The 19,845-nt window shown below is 42.1% G+C and overlaps 1 protein-coding gene across 1 annotated transcript in view; it reads left to right on the top strand.

The window, feature by feature from the left end:
- The window catches only part of erlec1 (endoplasmic reticulum lectin 1), a 462,586-nt gene that overhangs the window by 279,275 nt on the left and 163,466 nt on the right, over nucleotides 1–19,845 (top strand). The gene's annotated exons all lie outside the window — the stretch shown is intronic.

The following is a 19,845-nucleotide window of genomic DNA, read 5'->3' as shown; positions in this document are numbered from 1 at the left end:
TAGACATCTCTGGGCATGCTTGCTTCCAGAATCCTCTTACTGGGAGTGAATGGGGGAGGGAGGGGAAACACACACACACACAGAAGGATTAGTCAGGAGAGATTACTGATTAGCATGTGGCTGCTGTTTACTATGCACTGAGAAGTGTCCATTAATGTTAGGATGGGGACATGACACGAGTTATAGTTAAGAAGGGGGGTATTCAGTTCTACAGTTATTTCAATAGACTATTCTCACTTTAAACTTATGTAAATTTCCATTTCCTAGCTCACCTTTAGAGCCAGCAGCAGGTGAAGACCACCTAAAGAAACAGCTGGATTGGATGAAAAAGATCAGCTTTGGATGCACTGATTCCATCGTCCCTTCCAATGAACAAGGCTGTGGCAATCAGAAGCAGGACCCCCATCACTAATAGTTGTCACAGCCTTATGAATGGGAGGGGAAAGGAAATGTCATTCTGCTGATCCCCAGCTGAATAGAGCTCCTTTACTTACTGTTGGCTCATAAGGTGGGATGGGAAGAAGATTAGGCCAAGAGATATTACTTAGATCCACAGAGAGAAATAGCCATATTGGCATACACAGGCAATCCCTAAGTTACAAACATCTGACTTACGAGCAACTCATAGATGATGATAATGATGATGATGATGATGATGATGATGATGATGATAATGCAAAAGGCCACCTTACTGGGATCTGCATGTATTATCTGAAAATACATCACACAGTCTTAGACACTTGGGAAGTGTTCAACTTGTGATTTTGTGATACAAAATCCAGCATATACATCTCGTTTGCCGTGTCATACTATGTCTTTCTGTCAATAATAATAATAATAATAATAATAATAATAATAATAATAATAATAATAATAATAATAATATTCTGTCCTTCTCCCCAAGAGGACTCAGAGCAGATTACAGCATATAAACAGACACAGGCAAACATTCAATACCTCGTTACAATGAAAGACAATGAGACACATATACACAGACAAAGGCAAAGGCCTCTCCTTTCATTTCCAGCTCTAAAGGCAGTGCTCATCTCTGGCTCTGGGAGATGTGCTCTTCACCATTTCCGAGCCAAGGAGCCTGCACTGTTCGTAGACACATCCTGGTTGTGTGGTCAGCAAGACTGTTTGGAGTGTCTTTTTTCTTTTTTCTGCCAAAACAGTACCTATTTATCTACGCACATTTGCATGTTTTCGAAGTGCTAGGTTGGCAGGAGCTAGGGCTAACAGTGGCAGCTCACTCCATCCTGCGGATTCAAACTGCCAATCTCCAGGTCAGCAGTTTACAAGCACAAGGCTTTAACCCATTGCGTGACCACAGCCCCTTAAGAACAGGGGTAAGAGAAATCTACTCCTCGAAAGGAAAATTTGCTCCTGGAAGAGTTATCATGGGAAAAAGGTGTTTCCTCTAAATCTTTCTCACCAATGCTTGTTTCCACAACAAGCCACATTTTTCAAGATCCCATTATCACAGAGACAGAAAGTGAGAGGAAATCTTCTGAACAGAGGCACAGACAGCAAAATAAACACCACAGGGGTGTTAATCCTTCCCTATGCTATCCAAAGATAGATGATAGATAGATAGATAGATAGATAGATAGATAGATAGATAGATAGATAGATAGATAGATAGATAGATAGATAGATAGATGAAAGAAAGAAGATATTTGGCTGGAGTTACATTTCAAAAATGTACCTCTTTTGATATTTACCAACTAATCCAGCTTAAGAACAAACCTACAGAACCTATTTATTTGTAACTTGGGGACTGTCCTTATATGTCCTTGCTGGACTATAAAATAATACTTATTTAAGTTATTATGAGCAAGCACTATTGTACATGGCATTTATTAGAGCCATACTAGTTTGTGGGACAGATTGGACAAAGCCAACCTGAACCGTCAACATAATTAAAGGAAGAACCTAAAGAAATAAAATCTCAGAAAATCTCATTAACACTTAATTTTATCTGAAAATATACCAGCCAGAGAATTCCAAAAATGCCTTAACTCAAAGAGCTGAAATTTATTTACCTGGATTTTGAAAATTGTTTTATGGTTTACACAGCTAGACTTGCAATTTTAGGGGGTTGTGGGTCCTACTGGTTTGTCAGGAGTTTTATTTACATCATAAGCAAAATCAGAATACAATTTTAGATAAAAGAGACACCTTTACAGAATTTTAGTACTCAGTATTTTTGTGTGTGAGAGAAAGGGAGACCAATGGATTGTCTCCTCATGAAAGTTGAAGACTGACATGAAGCTCTGAAGAAATGCCTTTTGGCATGTTCCCATCAAACTGAATCACTTACAGCGATGCCTTTCATCCTTCAAAGTCTTATATACTGTACTTCCATCACATTTCAGTTTGTGGACTCCTGGCTCTTCCTTTTATTTCAATTTTTATTTTATTGTTCAAAGTTGTTGTTTTATTTGAACTGTTTATAATGTGAATAAGAATCCAAAGTTAAATGACTATTTTAATAAATCATAAGTGAAATCATTGATGTCAACCAAGGCAATGCCAGCTAGGTTTCTTAGGGTGTATCTATACTGCAGAATTAAAGCAGTTTGACACTCCTTAATTAAAAAGTCAATAACTCCACCATTTGATGTCTCAGGACAAGATCGCTATTCCATCATTTCTCATTTCTCTTTCAAAAGTTCCTTCTCTGAAAAACTACCTTCGATTCAATGAAAGAGGAAGGAGTAATTGTGGGGAAGATATCATACAGTATATGATGGACTCATGAAAAAGCCAAGAAATATTGGAAGCTGATAGAGACTGTGATACAAAATATCTTTGAAACTATGATTCATCTGAAACCAAAATGACTTCTTTCTCTTTTTTCCTCGCGGTTGTAAATTTCAAAAGGACGAATGGCTCTGTGAAGGCTTTTCCCCTCTGACATTGTGACTTATATGTCATCATCTAAAATCATACATAAAATATATTTTTAGAAGGGAAATTGCCATGCATAATGTATCAGGAACAGGCCTTTTACATGGCTAGGTTGGTGCATTGGTGGCATATACTTCAGACGAGAAAGTAAAAACTGCAGAGGATTTTCCTGGTATCTTCTTGGAAAGAGATGAGTGCATTTTAATATTATTTCTTCATTATTTTTTCATTGACCTGCTTCCCAAGAGGACACCTGTTGCCTTTGCATAGTAAATATTGCAAGCGGTCCCATTGCATGCCGGGATTTTCAAACAAATATTTCATACATTACAGTCTTCTAAGGTAACTGCTTCTAAGGTAACGATAACAGAGGCTTTTGCCTGCCTTTTGACTTCTAGATGCCTTGGACTACAAGTCCCACTGCCCTTTGCCAACTATGGATGTGTTGGCTGGGGATGATGGGCAAGGTGGTCCAAAACATGGAGCAAAGGCTTTGTTATATACTACATTACGACCATCATGTTAACTGGGGATACATGATACTGTAGATCAGCGGTCCCCAAACTAAGGCAGTGGGCCAGAATTGGCCCTCCAATGTCATTTACCTGACAGTTTTAGGCTCACCCAAAGTCTGAAATGACTTGAAGGCACACAACAACAACAATCCTAATTAACTTGACTATCTCATTGGTCAGAAGCAGGCCCGCACTTCCCATTGAAATCCTGATAGGTTTCTGTTGGTTAACATTGTTTTTATTTTTAAGTATTGTATTGTTGTTTCGTTGTTGTTGTTGTTGTTGTTGTTGTTGTTGTTTTTGCACTGCAAATAAGACATGTGCAGTGTGCATAGGAATTTGTTCATTTTTTTTCAAATGATAATTCAGCCCCTCAACAGTCTGAAAGATTGTGGACCAGCCCTCTGCTTAAAAAGTTTGAGGATCCCTGCTGTAGATAATAGAAATCCTTATTATTTTCAATGGGACAAACAAGATGTTCCATGGAACTATCACACTGTATCTTCTATCTTCTTCTTCTATACACATAAATTGTGTCAGAAGCGAATTGAGGATACAACAACAACAACAACAAAAACAACAACAATAAAAACTTTATATATAGCCCTATCTCCTTGAGGGACTCAGAGCAGTTTCCAATACAGCAGGAAACATACAAGTTAAAACCATACAGCAATTAGAACATAACATCACATAAACATAAATACTGTATATACTCGAGTATAAGCCTAGTTTTTCAGCCCTTTTTTTAGGACTGAAAAAAAAAACCCTCCTCAGCTTATACTCGGGTGAGGGTCCTGGTGGGCTTATATTCAGGTTGGCTTATACTCAAGTATTTGTGGTATATTTATTATTTTTCTCTATTATTATTGGTATTGTTACATTTAATATTTTACTCTATTAATTATTATTATTACATTTATTATTTTACTCTATTATTGTTGTTACTTTTCCATTTATTTTACTCTATTTTTATTATTAATACATTTATTATTTTACTCTATTTGTTATTACATTTGTTATTTTACTGCATTTATTATTATTATTATTATTATTACCTTTATTATTTCACTCTATTATTATTAAAAGGATACATAAGCACATTTACATTGAAGAAGATGAAAATAATGATTTAATCAGAGTTGAACAGATATCTTAAATTATAGTTTGATGTAAAGATTCAAAAACATTTAAACTACTGATGCCTCAATTAATGTAATTTTATTGGTATCTCGGCTTATACTGGAGTCAATGTTTTCCCAGTTTATATTTGGGTCGGCTTATACTCAAGTATATACGGTACATAAGACATATAATCATATAATCAAGATTAAAAACCAATGACAGAACTCCATTAAAAAACCCAGGTAAAAAACCCAGACCAGGATTCAACATTGAAGTGACCGGCGTGTCAGATGCTACAATACATAGTGGGCAAGGAAGTGGATAAAGTGCTAAGCAAGAGCATAGCCAGAAGGCCTAAGAGAGCTCTACTCAAAGATCTGCTGAAACCACCAGGTTTTCAGATCCTTATGAAATGAGGATAAAGTAGTTATAATGTATTTAAAAAAACAAACAAAGTTAAAAACTTTGTATTATGTTAGATTTCCTTTGACCAGAAGCTGGCCACTTGGAGTGCCTCTGGTGTCAATGTGGGAAGATCCTCCATTGTGCATGTGGCAGGGCTCAGGCTGCATTGTAGTAAGTGGTCTGTGGTTTACTCTTCTCTACACTCGCATGTCTTGGACTCCACTTTGTGTTCCCATTTTGTAAGATTGGTTCTGCATCTCGTGATGTCAGAGCGCAGTCTCTTCAGCGCCTTCCAAGTCACCCAGTCTTGTGTGTGCCCAGGAGGATGTTTCTCACCTGGTATCAGCCATGGATTGAGGTTCGAGGTTTTAGCCTGCCACTTTTGGACTCATAGAATCATAGAATCATAGAATCATAGAATAGTAGAGTTGGAAGAGACCTCAAGGGCCATCTAGTCCAACCCCCCGCTAAGAAGCAGGAAATCGCATTCAAAGCACCCCCGACAGATGGCCATCCAGCCTCTGCTTAAAAGCCTCCAAAGAAGGAGCCTCCACCACGGCCCGGGGGAGAGAGTTCCACTGCCGAACAGCCCTCACAGTGAGGAAGTTCTTCCTGATGTTCAGGTGGAATCTTCTTTCCTGTAGTTTGAAGCCATTGTTCCGTGTCCTAGTCTGCAGGGCAGCAGAAAATAAGCTTGCTCCCTCCTCCCTATGACTTCCCCTCACATATTTGTACATGGCTATCATGTCTCCTCTCAGCCTTCTCTTCTGCAGGCTAAACATGCCCAGCTCTTTAAGCCTCTCCTCATAGGGCTTGTTCTCCAGACCCTTAATCATTTTAGTTGCCCTCCTCTGGACGCTTTCCAGCTTGTCAGCATCTCCCTTCATCTGCGGTGCCCAAAACTGGACACAGTATTCCAGGTGTGGTCTGACCAAGGCAGAATAGAGGGGGAGCATGACTTCCCTGGATCTAGACGTTATTCCCCTATTGATGCAGGCCAAAATCCCATTGGCTTTTTTAGCTGCCGCATCACATTGTAGGCTCATGTTTAACTTGTTGTCCACGAGGACTCCAAGATCTTTTTCGCACACACTGCTGTCAAGCCAGGCGTCCCCCATTCTGTATCTTTGATTTCCATTTTTTCTGCCGAAGTGAAGTATCTTGCATTTGTCCCTGTTGAACTTCATTTTGTTAGTTTCGGCCCATCTCTCTAGTCTGTCAAGATCGTTTTGAATTCTGCTCCTGTCTTCTGGAGTGTTAGCTATCCCTCCGAGTTTGGTGTCATCTGCAAACTTGATGATCGTGCCTTCTAACCCTTCGTCTAAGTCGTTAATAAAGATGTTGAACAGAACCGGGCCCAGGACGGAGCCCTGCGGCACTCCACTTGTCACTTCTTTCCATGATGAAGACGACGCATTGGTGAGCACCCTTTGGGTTCGTTCGCTTAGCCAATTACAGATCCACCTAACCGTAGTTTTGTCTAGCCCACATTTTACTAGTTTGTTTGCCAGAAGGTCGTGGGGGACTTTGTCGAAGGCCTTACTGAAATCTAGATATGCTACATCCACGGCATTCCCTGTATCGACCCAACTCGTAACTCTATCGAAAAAAGAGATCAGATTAGTCTGGCATGACTTGTTTTTGGTAAATCCGTGTTGACTATTAGCAATGACCGCATTTGTTTCTAAGTGTTTGCAGACCACTTCCTTAATGATCTTTTCCAGAATCTTGCCTGGTATTGATGTGAGGCTGACCGGACGGTAATTGTTTGGGTCGTTCTTTTTTCCCTTCTTGAAGATAGGGACCACATTCGCCCTCCTCCAATCTGCTGGGACTTCTCCTGTTCTCCAAGAACTCTCGAAGATGATTGCCAGTGGTTCTGAAATAACTTCCGCTAGTTCCTTCAATACTCTTGGATGTAGCTGATCTGGCCCTGGGGACTTGAATTCGTTTAGAGTGGCCAGGTGTTCCTGGACAACTTGTTTCCCTATTTGGGGTTGGATTTCCCCCAATCCTTCGTCCATTCCATGTTGCTGAGGTTGAAGATGGCTTTCTTTTTGTGAGAAGACCGAGGCAAAGAAGGCATTAAGCAGTTCTGCCTTTTCCCTATCCCCTGTCACCATCACCCCATCCACTCCTTGCAGTGGCCCTATCGCCTCCTTTTTCTTCCTTTTTCTACCAACATAAGCAAAAAAACCTTTTTTGTTGTTTTTTATGTCCCTGGCAAGCCTGAGCTCATTTTGCGCTTTAGCCTTGCGAACCTTTTCCCTACAGGAGTTGGCTATACGTTTGAATTCTTCTTTGGTGATTTCTCCCCTTTTCCACTTCTTGTGCATGTCACTTTTGAGCTTTAGCTCAGTTAGAAGTTCTTTGGACATCCATTCTGGCTTCTTTGCACTTGTCTTATTTTTCTTCTTTGTTGGCACTGTTTGCATTTGCGCCTTGAGTATTTCACTTTTGAAAAACTCCCATCCATCCTTAACTCCCTTGTTTTTTAATATCGGCGTCCATGGAATGCCGCTCAGTAATTCCTTCATTTTTTGGAAGTCAGCTCTCTTAAAGTCCAGAATGCGTGTTTGACTTGTCTTAGTTTCAGCATTCCTTTGTATTGCAAACTGCAGGAGCACATGGTCACTTGCCCCTAAGGATCCAACCACTTCAACTGTATTGATCAGGTCTTCCACATTTGTTAAGATTAGATCAAGAGTTGCTGATCCCCTTGTTGCCTCTTCTACCTTCTGGACCATAAAATTATCTGCAAGGCAAGTGAGGAATTTGTTGGACTTTGTACTCTTGGCTGAGTTTGTTTTCCAGCAGATATCGGGATAATTGAAATCGCCCATGACTACTATATCTCTTCTTTGTGCCTGTTTGGTCAGCTGTTGACAGAAGGCTTCATCAAGTCCTTCATCCTGACTCGGAGGTCTGTAGTAGACACCCACGACAAGATCTTTTTGAGTCCCGGTTCCCTTGATTCTTATCCAGATGCTTTCAAGCTGGTTTCCCGGATTACAGTCTTGCATTTCTTCTGCAACGTAACTGTTTTTGACATATAAAGCTACTCCCCCTCCTCTCCCCTTTGTTCTATTTCTGTGAAAGAGGTTATAGCCCTCAATGGTTAAATTCCAGTGATGGGAGTCATCCCACCAGGTTTCAGTGATGCCTATGACATCGTATGTGTGGTGCTGTGCTAGGAGTTGGAGTTCGTCTTGCTTATTTCCCATGCTCTGAGCATTAGTGTAAAGACATGTAAGCCCCTGTGACCTCCCCTCGAACTGTTTATTTGGGATTATTGTGCTCTCTGTACTTGGTCCTTGCTGTGTTTGTGCAGCCCTCCGTTTAGCCTTACGGCGGTTCCCTGTGGTCGTGGGTAATATAGTGTTCGCCAGGCTGTTGTTCCCCTCCCCCAGTGGATTTAGTTTAAAGTGCGCCTGATGAGGTTTGTGAGTCTGTGTGCAAAAAGATGTTTTCCTACTTGTGTGAGATGCACCCCATCGCTTGCCAGTAGTCCATCCTCTTGGAAGAGTAGACCATGGTCAAGGAAGCCAAAATGCTCCTCTTGACTCTCGCTTGCTGAGATCTTCCTGCGAGTATCTTTGTGGATCTTAGGAAGCTGTTTCTTGATTTAAGGTGTTGGTATGCTGGCTGATATCCAAACAGAGGTTGGACCGGAGATGTCGTTGCCATGGTTCTTTCATTACAGGCTGCTCCTTCCCAATGGATGCCAGGTGGTGCGATACCGTGCATCCTGTGATAATGCGGTATGTCTCATTAAGGATCAACATTATCAAAGGTCTGGAAACCATGAATCCTTTGGAGGAGCAACTTAAAGAGCTAGGCCTGTTTAGATGGAGAAGAGAAGGTTGAGGGGAGATATTATAGCCATGTATAAATATGTCAAATGTTGCCATAAGGAAGAGGGAGCAGGCTTGTTTACTCTTGCCCTGGAAATTTGGAGCAATGGGGTCAAATTATAGGAAAGGAGATTCCATTTGAACATTAGGAAGAACTTTCTGACCGTAAGAAAAGCTGTTCAGCAGCTTTTCTTACATTGAAAACATCCACATTAAAACTTGCCCTGTCACTTTATAGTTTGATTTCCGTTCAGATTCATCTTCCCTGCTTGTTGTGTCTATTTGATGTATGTTCTATTCTGTAATAGACACTCCATCAGTTTTGACTGTCACCCAGACTGTTGTCCTATATTGGACCTTTTAACGCCTTGGATGATTGCTTAATATTTTAATTATGTCTATTTTAAATCATGACTTGTTTAATTTGTTTTTAAATGCATTCTTTGATGTCTCAACTGTTGATTTTATGATATTATATGATTGTATTGGGCTTGCCCCCGTGTGAGCTGCTCCGAGTCCCTGTAGGGGAGATGGAGGTGGCATATAAAAATAAAATTATTATTATTATTATTATTATTATTATTATTATTATTATTATTATTACAGTGGAACTCTTTGCTTTGGAATGTGGTGGAAACTCCTTCTCTGGAGGCTTTTAAACAGAGGCTGGATGGCCATCTGTTGGGGGTGCTTTGATTGTGCTCTTCCTGCATGGCAGGGGATTGGACTTAGTTGGTGTCTTCCAACTCTGTCATTCTATGATTCTAAGTCTTCTGCCAGACGTTGGCCATAGAGTCACATTGGAAGTTACCCATCAGAGCCAGGATGAGTTTAACAGTGAATTACATTTCCTAGAATATCCCAACTGGCTCAGGGATTGTGGGACCAATCATCCACAAAAGACAGCTCTCCAAAGTTCTCGTTCATTTGCACTGCTTTCGACATGGATTCCCATGCATCAGCATGCACAGGACGGCCTTCCAATGAGCCTGGGTAGAAAGAGTGAATTCCTTTGCATCAGGCAGCAGGGGGGCGGAGGCTAGATTGTGCTGCCTCAGGAGTGAGTTTAGGTCATCAGCAATGCTTTAGTGAGACCATGGCTTAACTCTGACAAATAGTGCCTAATGGCCCATTCTTCCTGCTATGCTTGCCATTGTTGGGATCAACCTGTCATCATTTTGCTTTAGAAGCGTCAGCAAACTTAGATAACCGTGTTGGAATGCCGTCCCCTCCGTCCATCCATCCATCCATCCACTCACCCTGCTTCTCTTGTTTCTAGGTTACAAATGTCAGGTTTTTTAAAAGTTACATATACAGTATTGTTTCCAGATTTCAGAGCACTCAACTTCTTCAACTCTGCATCTAGGAGATACTAAGTGTGCACCAAGGAATGGGGAAAACAGGCATTTGGAAGCTGAGGTTTCCAAACAGCAGTGCTACAAAGTGGTGGTCCAGGAAACCATTGTAGCCAATGGGCTCAGATATGGCACCAGTCCCTGGTATCTGGGGAAAAATAATTGTTGGTGCCCCACAATGGATAGCTACAGTTTTGAACTTTTGGAGGGCCAGAGGCAGAGTTTTGGAACAATACCTTTTAAAGACCATACCTTTGGAATTACCCTGGATGGCCATCTGTCAAGGCTGGATGGCCATCTGTCGGGGGTGCTTTGAATGCGATTTCCTGCTTCTTGGCAGGGAGTTGGACTAGATGGCCCATGAGGTCTCTTCCAACTCTATGATTCTACCCAACCACAATAGCCCGTCAGTGGCTGTCCTGCATAGAGAATTCTGGGAACTACAGTCCAAGGATGACAATTATTTAAATCTTTCCTAAGCTCCCACCCACCAGCATTTCACAAATAAAAACATGGACATGTTTGACCAAGCAACAGCAGAGCAAGATCAACATGGCAAAAATTATTAGGAGTGTGTTGTCAAAGGCTTTCATGACGGGAATCATTTGGTTGCTGTGAGTTTTTTGGACGGTATGGTCCTGTTCCAGCAACATTCTCTTCTGATGTTTTGCCTGCATCTGTGGCAAGCATCCTCAGAAGTTTGTTCAGAAGTCTGTTGGAAATGAGGCAAGTGGAGATATATATATCCGTGGAATGTCCAGGGTGGGGGAAAGGACCCTTGTCTGTTTGAAGCAAGTTTAAATGTTGCAATTGGCAAGCTTGATTAGCATTGATTAGCCTTGCAACTGCAAAGTCAATCAATGTTGTTGCCTGGAGGCATCCTTTCTTGGGAGGTGTTAACTGGCACTTGGTTGCTGTCTGGAATTCCTCTGTTGCTGAGTGGTGTTCTTTATCTACTGTCTTGAGTCTGGTATTTTTAAAATACTGGTAACCTGATTTGGTTCATTTTCACGATTTCCTCCTTTTTGTTGAAATTGTCCATGTGCTTCTGGATTTCACTGGTTTATCTGTGTACTCTCACATGGTCATTGTCAGAGTGGTCCAGCATTTCTGTGTTCTCAAAGAACATGGCTACACAGCCCCAAAAACTCACAAAGGTCTGTTATTAGGAGTGGCTGCCGCAGTTTGCTTTTGCCCGAGTACATATCAAGAAATTGGCCCAAACTATGAAATGCATAAAATGATATAAAATAGAAGCCACGTCTTCACTAAGGCTTAGCAATTGTGAGTCTTTTACATTAATCTTTGTATGAATTCTCTCTAGCATGCTGTCTGGTTGCACCCTTTAATTTCCATAATCCTCTCACAATTAATTGAATTTACATCAGAGTTCACTGCATCTGCTTCCTGCTCCCATTGACAAGATTGGAGTGATCTGTGGGAAAGATCCAGCACCTCACCTATAGAAACAGTCACCATCCCCAAGTATCCCTTGTATACATTGGACTAACCATATTGAGCTAACCAGAGCCAACCCATAAAGCTCATCAGGGAGTCACTGCATATTGCCATGCCACATTCCCTTTAAGATCGTGGCCCTCTCAGAGGCGGACCAATGAACGGACTGACACTTCGAAGGCTCCAATGACAGTTTATTGAATTTCCCACCATACAATCAGCCAAGCAGCAATTGATGCTCCCACCATATGAAGAGCCACTCAGGATGCAGATCCTAGCCAGACAGTTTTTGAAGCAATCAGAAGCTGGCACACATTTCTTGAAGGGATATCAAATGAAATAAACATGTGCTGTATTTTCAATTATGTTATGTCAGTACTTTGGAGTGCTTTCTCCATTGACACTCTTTCTGGTCATTGTGAATAAGCCTCTGCTTTTGCTTTCTACCCATCTGTGTCTGATTTGGCCTTCTGGGAAGCTAGAGATGCTGGGCCCGCCTAACCCATGAATTTAACTGAGCTAAAATTAGTCAACAGGGGCCTCTTCCACACAGCTGTATAAAATCCATATTGAACTGGATTATAAGGCAGTGTGGATTCAGATAACCCAGTTCAAAGCAGATATTGTGGATTATATGCTGTGATATTCTAGATCATATGGCTATGTGGAAGAGCCAGAGTCTACAGTTAAGGGAAGGCTTTCATGGCCAGGATCACAGGGTTGTTGTATACCTCACAACCTCTGAGGATGCCTGCCATAGATGTAGGCAAAACGTCAGGAGAGAATACTTCTGGAACATGGCCATACAGACCGAAAAACATACAACAACCCAGTTAAGGGAAAGATATGGCCCCTGTCCTCTCTCCTTGCTGAGTTAACTGAGGGCCCTTCCACACAGCTATATAACACAGAATATCCACAATATTTGCTTTGAAATGGGTTATCTGACTCTATGGAGCCCCTGGTAGTGCAATGAGTTAAACAGTTGAGCTACTGAACTTGCTGACTGAAAGGTCGGTGGTTCAAATCTGGGAAGTGGGTTGAGCTCCTGCAGTTAGACCCAGCTTCTGCCAATCTAGCAAATGTAAGTAGATCAATAGGTACTGCTCTGGTGGGAAGGTAATGGCGCTTCATGCAGTCATGCTGGCCACATGACCTTGGAGGTGTCTATGGACAATGCCGGTTCTTTGGTTTAGAAATGGAGATGAGCACCAATGAACACAACTAGACTTAATGTCAGGAGAAAACCTTTACCTCTACCTATCTGAGTCCACACTGCCATATAATCCAGTTCAATGTGGATTTTATACAGCTATATGGAAGAGGCCTGAGAGTAAATTTGCCATTTGCAGCCATCAAAGGGGGAGAGTGAAAGGAAAAGAGAGAAACTGGGATATTTAAAAGCTGCTAAAAGAAGTGGGATGCTGGAAGATTAATCCGGACTCTCCCTGCCAAAGGGGGATCCTTGAAACACATGCAAGCTTTGGTATTTCCCCCCTTCATCCTGCATTAAAAGAAATTGCTTGTAACTCAATATGCCATGGACTGTACAGTTGCACACATAATGAAAATGGTAATCGCACTCATAACAAAAGCGAAATCCTTGGTTGTTTGGCATCCACCGCCAAAGAGCATGAATCAAGACATCCACAGTCAGTCTTGTTCTCGTCCAAGTCTGACATCCACCTTCCCCAAAGGCGAGTGAGGCCTCTCTCTGGAGTATGAGGTCAGTGAGCATTTTATGGCTTGAAAACTCCCAGAAACCTTTGCGGGGCTTCGATTGCCCTCTGGGAGATGCCTGAATTCTGCATCAGGTTTTTTGCAGGCTGAGCAAAGATCTGCATTCTTCCACTTTAAGGCAGTTCAGGCAGAACACCTCCGCTTTATTTGTATTTGTGTATGTGTGTATGTGCCTCTTTTTCTCTGGCCAAGGTGTTATTGATAGTGGGTGGTTTAAGAATCAGAGTGAATATCCCCCACACCTCCGCTGTGGGTTCCCTATATTTTGTGAGCACACACTCCAGTGGGTCTATTGGAAAGATGTTCCCTGACAGCGTAATGCCACAGGGAATCCCCATAACCAGGCATGCAGAAACGGGAAAGAGGACGGCTAGCCAAGAAAAATAAACAGCCGCTTAGGAGGAAAGAGAAGGGAGGCCGAACGGGGAAAAGGGTTTATCCTGTTGGTTTATTGAATCATAGAATTAGAAGAGACACCAAGGCCTGTCCAATCCAATCCTATACCATGCAGGAAAACATAATCAAAGCACTCCTAACAGATGGACATCCAGCCTATTCTTATAACCAGCCATCAAACTCCAAGGCAACATATTCACTGCTGAACAGCTCTTACTATCAGAACATTCTTCCTAATGTTTAGGAGCCCCCGGTGGCGTAGTGGGTTAAAGCCTTGTGACTTGAAGGTTGGGTTGCTGACCTGAAGGCTGCCAGGTTCAAATCCAACCTGGGGAGAGTGTCGATGAGCTCCCTCTATCAGCTCCAGCTCCATGTGGGGACATGAGAGAAGCCTCCCACAAGGATGGTAAAAACCTCAAAACATCCGGGCGTCCCCTGGGCAATGTCCTTGCAGATGGCCAATTCTCTCACACCAGAAGCGACTTGCAGTTAGTTAATTTATTTATTTACATCACTTTTACCCCGCCTTTCTCCCCAAGGGGACTCAAGGAGGCTTACAATAAATAGGCAAAAATTCAGTTTCTCAAGTTGCTCCTGACACGAAAATATATAGGTTGAATTACTTTTCCTGCAATTGGAATCCATTGCCTTTGGGCAACCAACACTCACTCAGTCAGGCACAGAAAACTCCACAAAAAGCCTTAGAGTTTCCACAAACTGGAAATGACTCAAAAGCTAACACAAATACAGAATCACCGGGCATGAAGGGTGGATCTTCACTGTTGAACTAATGCAGTACAGTGCTTTTTCAACTGCAATGGGTCAATGCTATGGAATCTCCCAATCAATATGGCCAGTAATCATGGGGCATAGTAAAAAAAAAAAAAAGCATCACTTTCATACTCTGCTCTTCCATCTCATTTTTTATGACCAACCAGCTTAGGTACCCAGCATTGCCCAGGTTATTTGAAAAAGTCATTTATTTTATAAAATGCATAAGGTTGTGGGTGAACTACAACACTGTGGCACAGCTGGTTAGTAGCCAGCTGCAATAAATCACCACTGACCGGGAGGTCATGAGCTCAAAGCCAGCCTGCATCAGAGTGAGCGCCTGACCATTAAAAATAGCCTCGCTCGTTGTTGACCTAAGCAACCCGAAAGATAGTTGCATCTATCAAGCAGGAAAATTTAGGTACCGCTTATGCGGGGAGGCTAATTTAACTAATTTACAACACCATAAAAATCATCCAGCAGTATTCAGAAAGGAACGATGAAGCAATCCATCAAGGACTTGATGTCACATGAAGCAGCAGCTCCCCCTGTGACCGGAATCGAGCATACCTTCATAAAGCCTGGAAGCCGGAAAAATGTTAAATTGCCTCTGTGTCTTCGTCTCTGTCTCTGTCTGTATGTCATATGGCATTGAACGTTTGCCATGTATGTGTACATTGAGATCCGCCCTGAGTCCCCTTCGGGGTGAGAAGGGCGGAATATAAATACTGTAAATAAATAAATAAATAAAATAAAATAATGCCAGGTTAACCCCCTGAAACTCCATCAGTAGTTAAAATTTGTCATTTTGGGCAAGTTTGCTCTAGGTTCATCATTTGGAGGGGGGGGGGGGTTCCAGTGTGCGCTCTGGCAGCAGGATGAACTACAACTCCCACTAGGGTGGGTCAGTCCCCCTCAATTCCCTCCAATGGGTTCAGTTGGTCATGGGAGTTCTGTGTGCCAAGTTTGGTCCAGATCCATCATCGATGATGGTAACAGTGTCTCTGGATGTCAGTGAACTACAACTCCCAGAAATGAAGGTCAGTACCTCCCCCCCCCCCCCCCAGTATATTCAGTTGGTCATGGGGGTTCCATGTGCCAAGTTTGATCCAAGTCAATCATCGGTGGCATTCACAGTTTCTCTGGTTGTAGGTGAACTACAACTCCCAGAAATCGAGGTCTATTCCTCCCAAACCCTTCCAGCATTCAAATTTGGGAGTATCAGACATGCATGCATTATCGTTTGAGTTCATGGTGCTCTCTGGGTGTAGGTGAACTTCAACTCCCCAAAATCAAGGTGAATTCCCCCCAAAGCCCTCCAATATTTTTTGTTGGTCATGGGGGTTATGTGTGCCAAGTTTGGTCCAGATCCATCTTTGGTGGGGTTCAGAGTGCTCTTTGATTGCAGGTGAACATTAAATCCCTGGACCTACAACTCCCAAATGCCAAGGCCAATTCTCCCCAAAACCTACCAGTATTCAAAATAAGGTACCGTGTTTTCCCGAAAATAAGACAGTGTCTTATATTAATTTTTGCTCCCAAAGGTGCACTAGGTCTTATTTTCAGGGGATGTCTTATTTTTCCATGAAGAAGAATTCATATTTATTGTTGAACAAAAAATGAACATTTATTATATACTGTACAGTAGCTGTCATCACAAACCAGCATAATCAGACAAACTGTGAATCCTATCAAGAATTTCTTGTTACTACCATTATTTCCATGCACAACAATCTATGGTAGGTACATTTACCAATCCTGCATGCTCTGGTGTTCTGTTCAGTGGGCATGCTTCCAAACAAAATCTTTGCTAGGTCTTACTTTCAGGGGAGGTCTTATATTTAGCAATTCAGCAAAACCTCTAATAGGTCTTATTTTCAGGGGATGTCTTATTTTTGGGGAAACAGGGTATATTGGGTATACATGCCAAGTTTGGCCCAGATCCATTGTTCTTTGGGTTCACAATGCTCTCTGGATGTGAGCTACAACTCCTACAAATCAAGGTCTAGTCCCCCTTAACGTCTCGGATACTTTTTGTTGGTCGTGGGGGTTCTGTATGCCAAATGTGGTTCAGGTCCATTGCTGGTGGGGGTCACAGTGCTCTGTCTTGATGCAGGGTGAACTACAACTTCCATCATGTTGAGTCAGTCCCCCAAACCCTTCCAGTATGTTTGGTTGCTCATCAATTCTGCTCTGTTTTCTGTGCACCATGAAAACGTGTAGGAAAGGGTTATGGGAGAGGCAGTGGGCGGGATCATGCAAATTCCAAACCAATGGAGAGACTAAGAAATGCTGGGATGCTATAAAATCTAGGATGAAATTGTCCCTGAATAAAACCTTCACTTGGGTGAGGGGCAATATGGCATTTGTGGAGGACATTGGCAGGGCTCTTGGGCATGTTCATGGCACTCACTGTAACTTGCAAAGTCATTGGAGGGAGGGCCATAAGTGTTTCCTGCATAGTGGGAGCCTGTCTGTGTAAGTGGACACCCCAGCCACATACATACATACATGCTTCCAGTTTTATTGTGTATAGTTGCAGCTGCAAGCTCTGGTTCAAATCAATTCCATTTTAAACTCGCTTGGTGAACAAAAAGCTCTGAAAATTCAGCTTTAAAGAGGGAAGCTGATACTAGCAACCTTGCCATTGGGTGTCACCCTATGTTCCACAGCTGGAGTTATTATGTAAAACTGAGGCAGTCCATCCGCGGCTTACGATTGCAAAGTTTCAGGGTGAACAGACAAACAGACCTTAGTTTGCAAAATACATGTTTATGGATGAGCTCTATATGTCAACTCTTTTTTGGTGATGACATTTTCTGCAGGCAAATTAGGGACTGTTCGTCAGGTTTGGCTGTTCCTCCTCGTCAACACTGTTGTCATGATAAGAACAGAAAGAAAGCCCAGCGTATCATGTATTTTTGACTCAGCCGGCGTCATTATGCAAATTGAAGGCAAGAGGCAGACAGAGTCAAAGCAAGAGATTCAGGTCCCTGAGGCCAAAAGAGAAAAACCTAGGAGTTCTTCATTAATTAACTTGGGGAAGTTTAATTGGGCTTGCAAAGGTCGAGTCCATATGTATCCCATTTTGGTGTTCAAGTCTTTCTAAGCTGTGGCGACCCTAAGGTGAACTTGTCATGGGGTTTTCTTGGAAAGGTTTGTTCAGAGGGGATTTGCCTTTGTTTTCCTCCAAGGCTGAGAGAGTGTGACTTGGCTCAAGATCACCCAGTGAGTTTCCATGGCCCAGCCAGGATTCAAACTCTGGTCTACAGAGTCACAGGCTCCATCTACACTTATACATTTATAATACATCTCAACACAGTTAAACTGCATTATATGGCAGTGTTGGTGGGCCATAGTCCACTGTTCGAACAAATATATCACATTGTCAAACTAATATATGACATAGGACCCTGGGGACACCTCTCTGCAGTAGTGGAACTATATATTAGTTATATACAGTAGTAGTCATTATATATTACTCTTCCTTTAATTAAAAAAGAAGCCTCAGAATTCATTTTTAAGCAAAGGCTGAATGACCATCTGTCGAGGGTGCTTTGACTGTGCTTTTCCTATACGGCAGGGAGTTGGACTGGATGGCCCTCTTCCAACTTTCTGATTCAATTAATCTGTAAAAGATTTAAAATAATGCAAATTTAGGCACTCATAACAAGGAAATCCCATTGAAAAAAACCAGCCTTCCTTCTGCGTTCATGGATAGCATTGGCTGCATCTGCATTATATGGTAAGTGCAGACACATATATGTAGTTTAACTGCATTGAACTCTTCACTGACTATGTAATGCAGTTTCAAACTGCATTATATGGCAGCGTTGATGCAGCCATTGTTTCAAAAATCTTCCTTGGCACCCACCTAAGAATGCTACCTTCATTGCTTAGTTTTAATGTTTTTAGCGGTTGGTGGGGACGAGAGACAGGGACTTCTCTATCTGTACTCTGCTTTTAAAGGTATTAAATTGTTGCCAAGTTATGTAGCCGCCTTGAGTCCCCTCTGGGGTTGAGAAAGGCGGGGTAAAAGTATCGTAAATAAATAAATAAAATTCTCAACTCTCTCCCCAGTGAGATTAGATCAGCACCCTTCCTCTTAGCCTTCAGAAAAAAAACAAAAGACATGGTTGTGGGACCAGGCTTTTGGCCAGTAAAGTAATGCAGTGCAAGAAATTAATAGGGAATATGTGCAATTGACAATTGGAACGGCCTGGTCTACAATTTTAGATAATGTAATTTTATTGTTTATATTAGATGTTTTTAATTTTACGGTTTCATCTCTAAATGCTGTTTCTATCTTATTTTTAATAGTCTTATTGATTTTAACACATAGTATATGTCTCTCTTTTAAAGCAAGAATGGGCATCTTGGAAGTCCCTGAACAGACTGAGAAGCGGAGTGGGCTGATCAAAAGACAACCTGGCAAGATGGCACTACCTGGAGGAATCCTCCACCTGGTGTGACTGTGGAGCAGAACAAACAACTCCGCAGATGTATGCTTGCCCACAAAGCCCTGCCTCATGCACAGAGGAGTTGTTGTTTAAAGCTACGGACAATGCGGTTGCTGTTGCCCACTTTTGGTCCAAAACTAATTAGCTGTTTGTGATTCCTTTATTTTATCGCTATTACACTTATTTATTATGCAATGCTTTTGACACAAAATAAATAAAAAGCAGTGGATTTCTCTGCCCCAGAGTGTGGTGGAGGCTCCTTCTTTGGAGGCTTTTAAGCAGCGGCTGGATGGCCATCCGTCGGGGATGCTTCGAATGTGATTTCCTGCTTCTTGGCAGGGGGTTGGGCTGGATGGTCCATGAGGTCTCTTCCAACTCTATGATTCTATGATTACTATCTTATTATTATTATTATTATTTTATTATGACACAGCAAACAAGATAGATATGCTGGATTTCATATCACAAAATCACAAGTCGAACACTTCCCAAGTGTCTAGGACTGTGTGATGTATTTTCGGATGATGCGTGCAGATCCCAGTAGGGTGGCCTTTTGCAGTTGGCAGACTGTGATTTTGTCAATGCCTATTTTTTCCAAATGCTGGCTGAGATCTTTTGGCACGGCACCCAATGTGCCCATCACCACTGGGACCACCTGCACTGGTTTCTGCCAGAGTCTTTGAAGTTCAATCTTGAGGTCCTGATAGCGGCTGAGTTTTTCCTGTTGTTTTTCGTTGATGCAACTGTCCCCTGGGATGGCAACATCAATGATCCAAACCTTTTTCTCTTCCATAACTGTGATGTCTGGTGTGTTGTGTTCCAGAACTTTGTCAGTCTGGATTCAGAAGTCCCA

The sequence above is a fragment of the Anolis carolinensis genome, chromosome 1 (genome assembly GCF_035594765.1).
Source record: "Anolis carolinensis isolate JA03-04 chromosome 1, rAnoCar3.1.pri, whole genome shotgun sequence".
Lineage (NCBI taxonomy): Eukaryota > Metazoa > Chordata > Lepidosauria > Squamata > Dactyloidae > Anolis > Anolis carolinensis.
The sequence above is the reverse complement of the archived record's forward strand: the minus strand, read 5'-3'. Positions and strand labels throughout refer to the sequence as shown.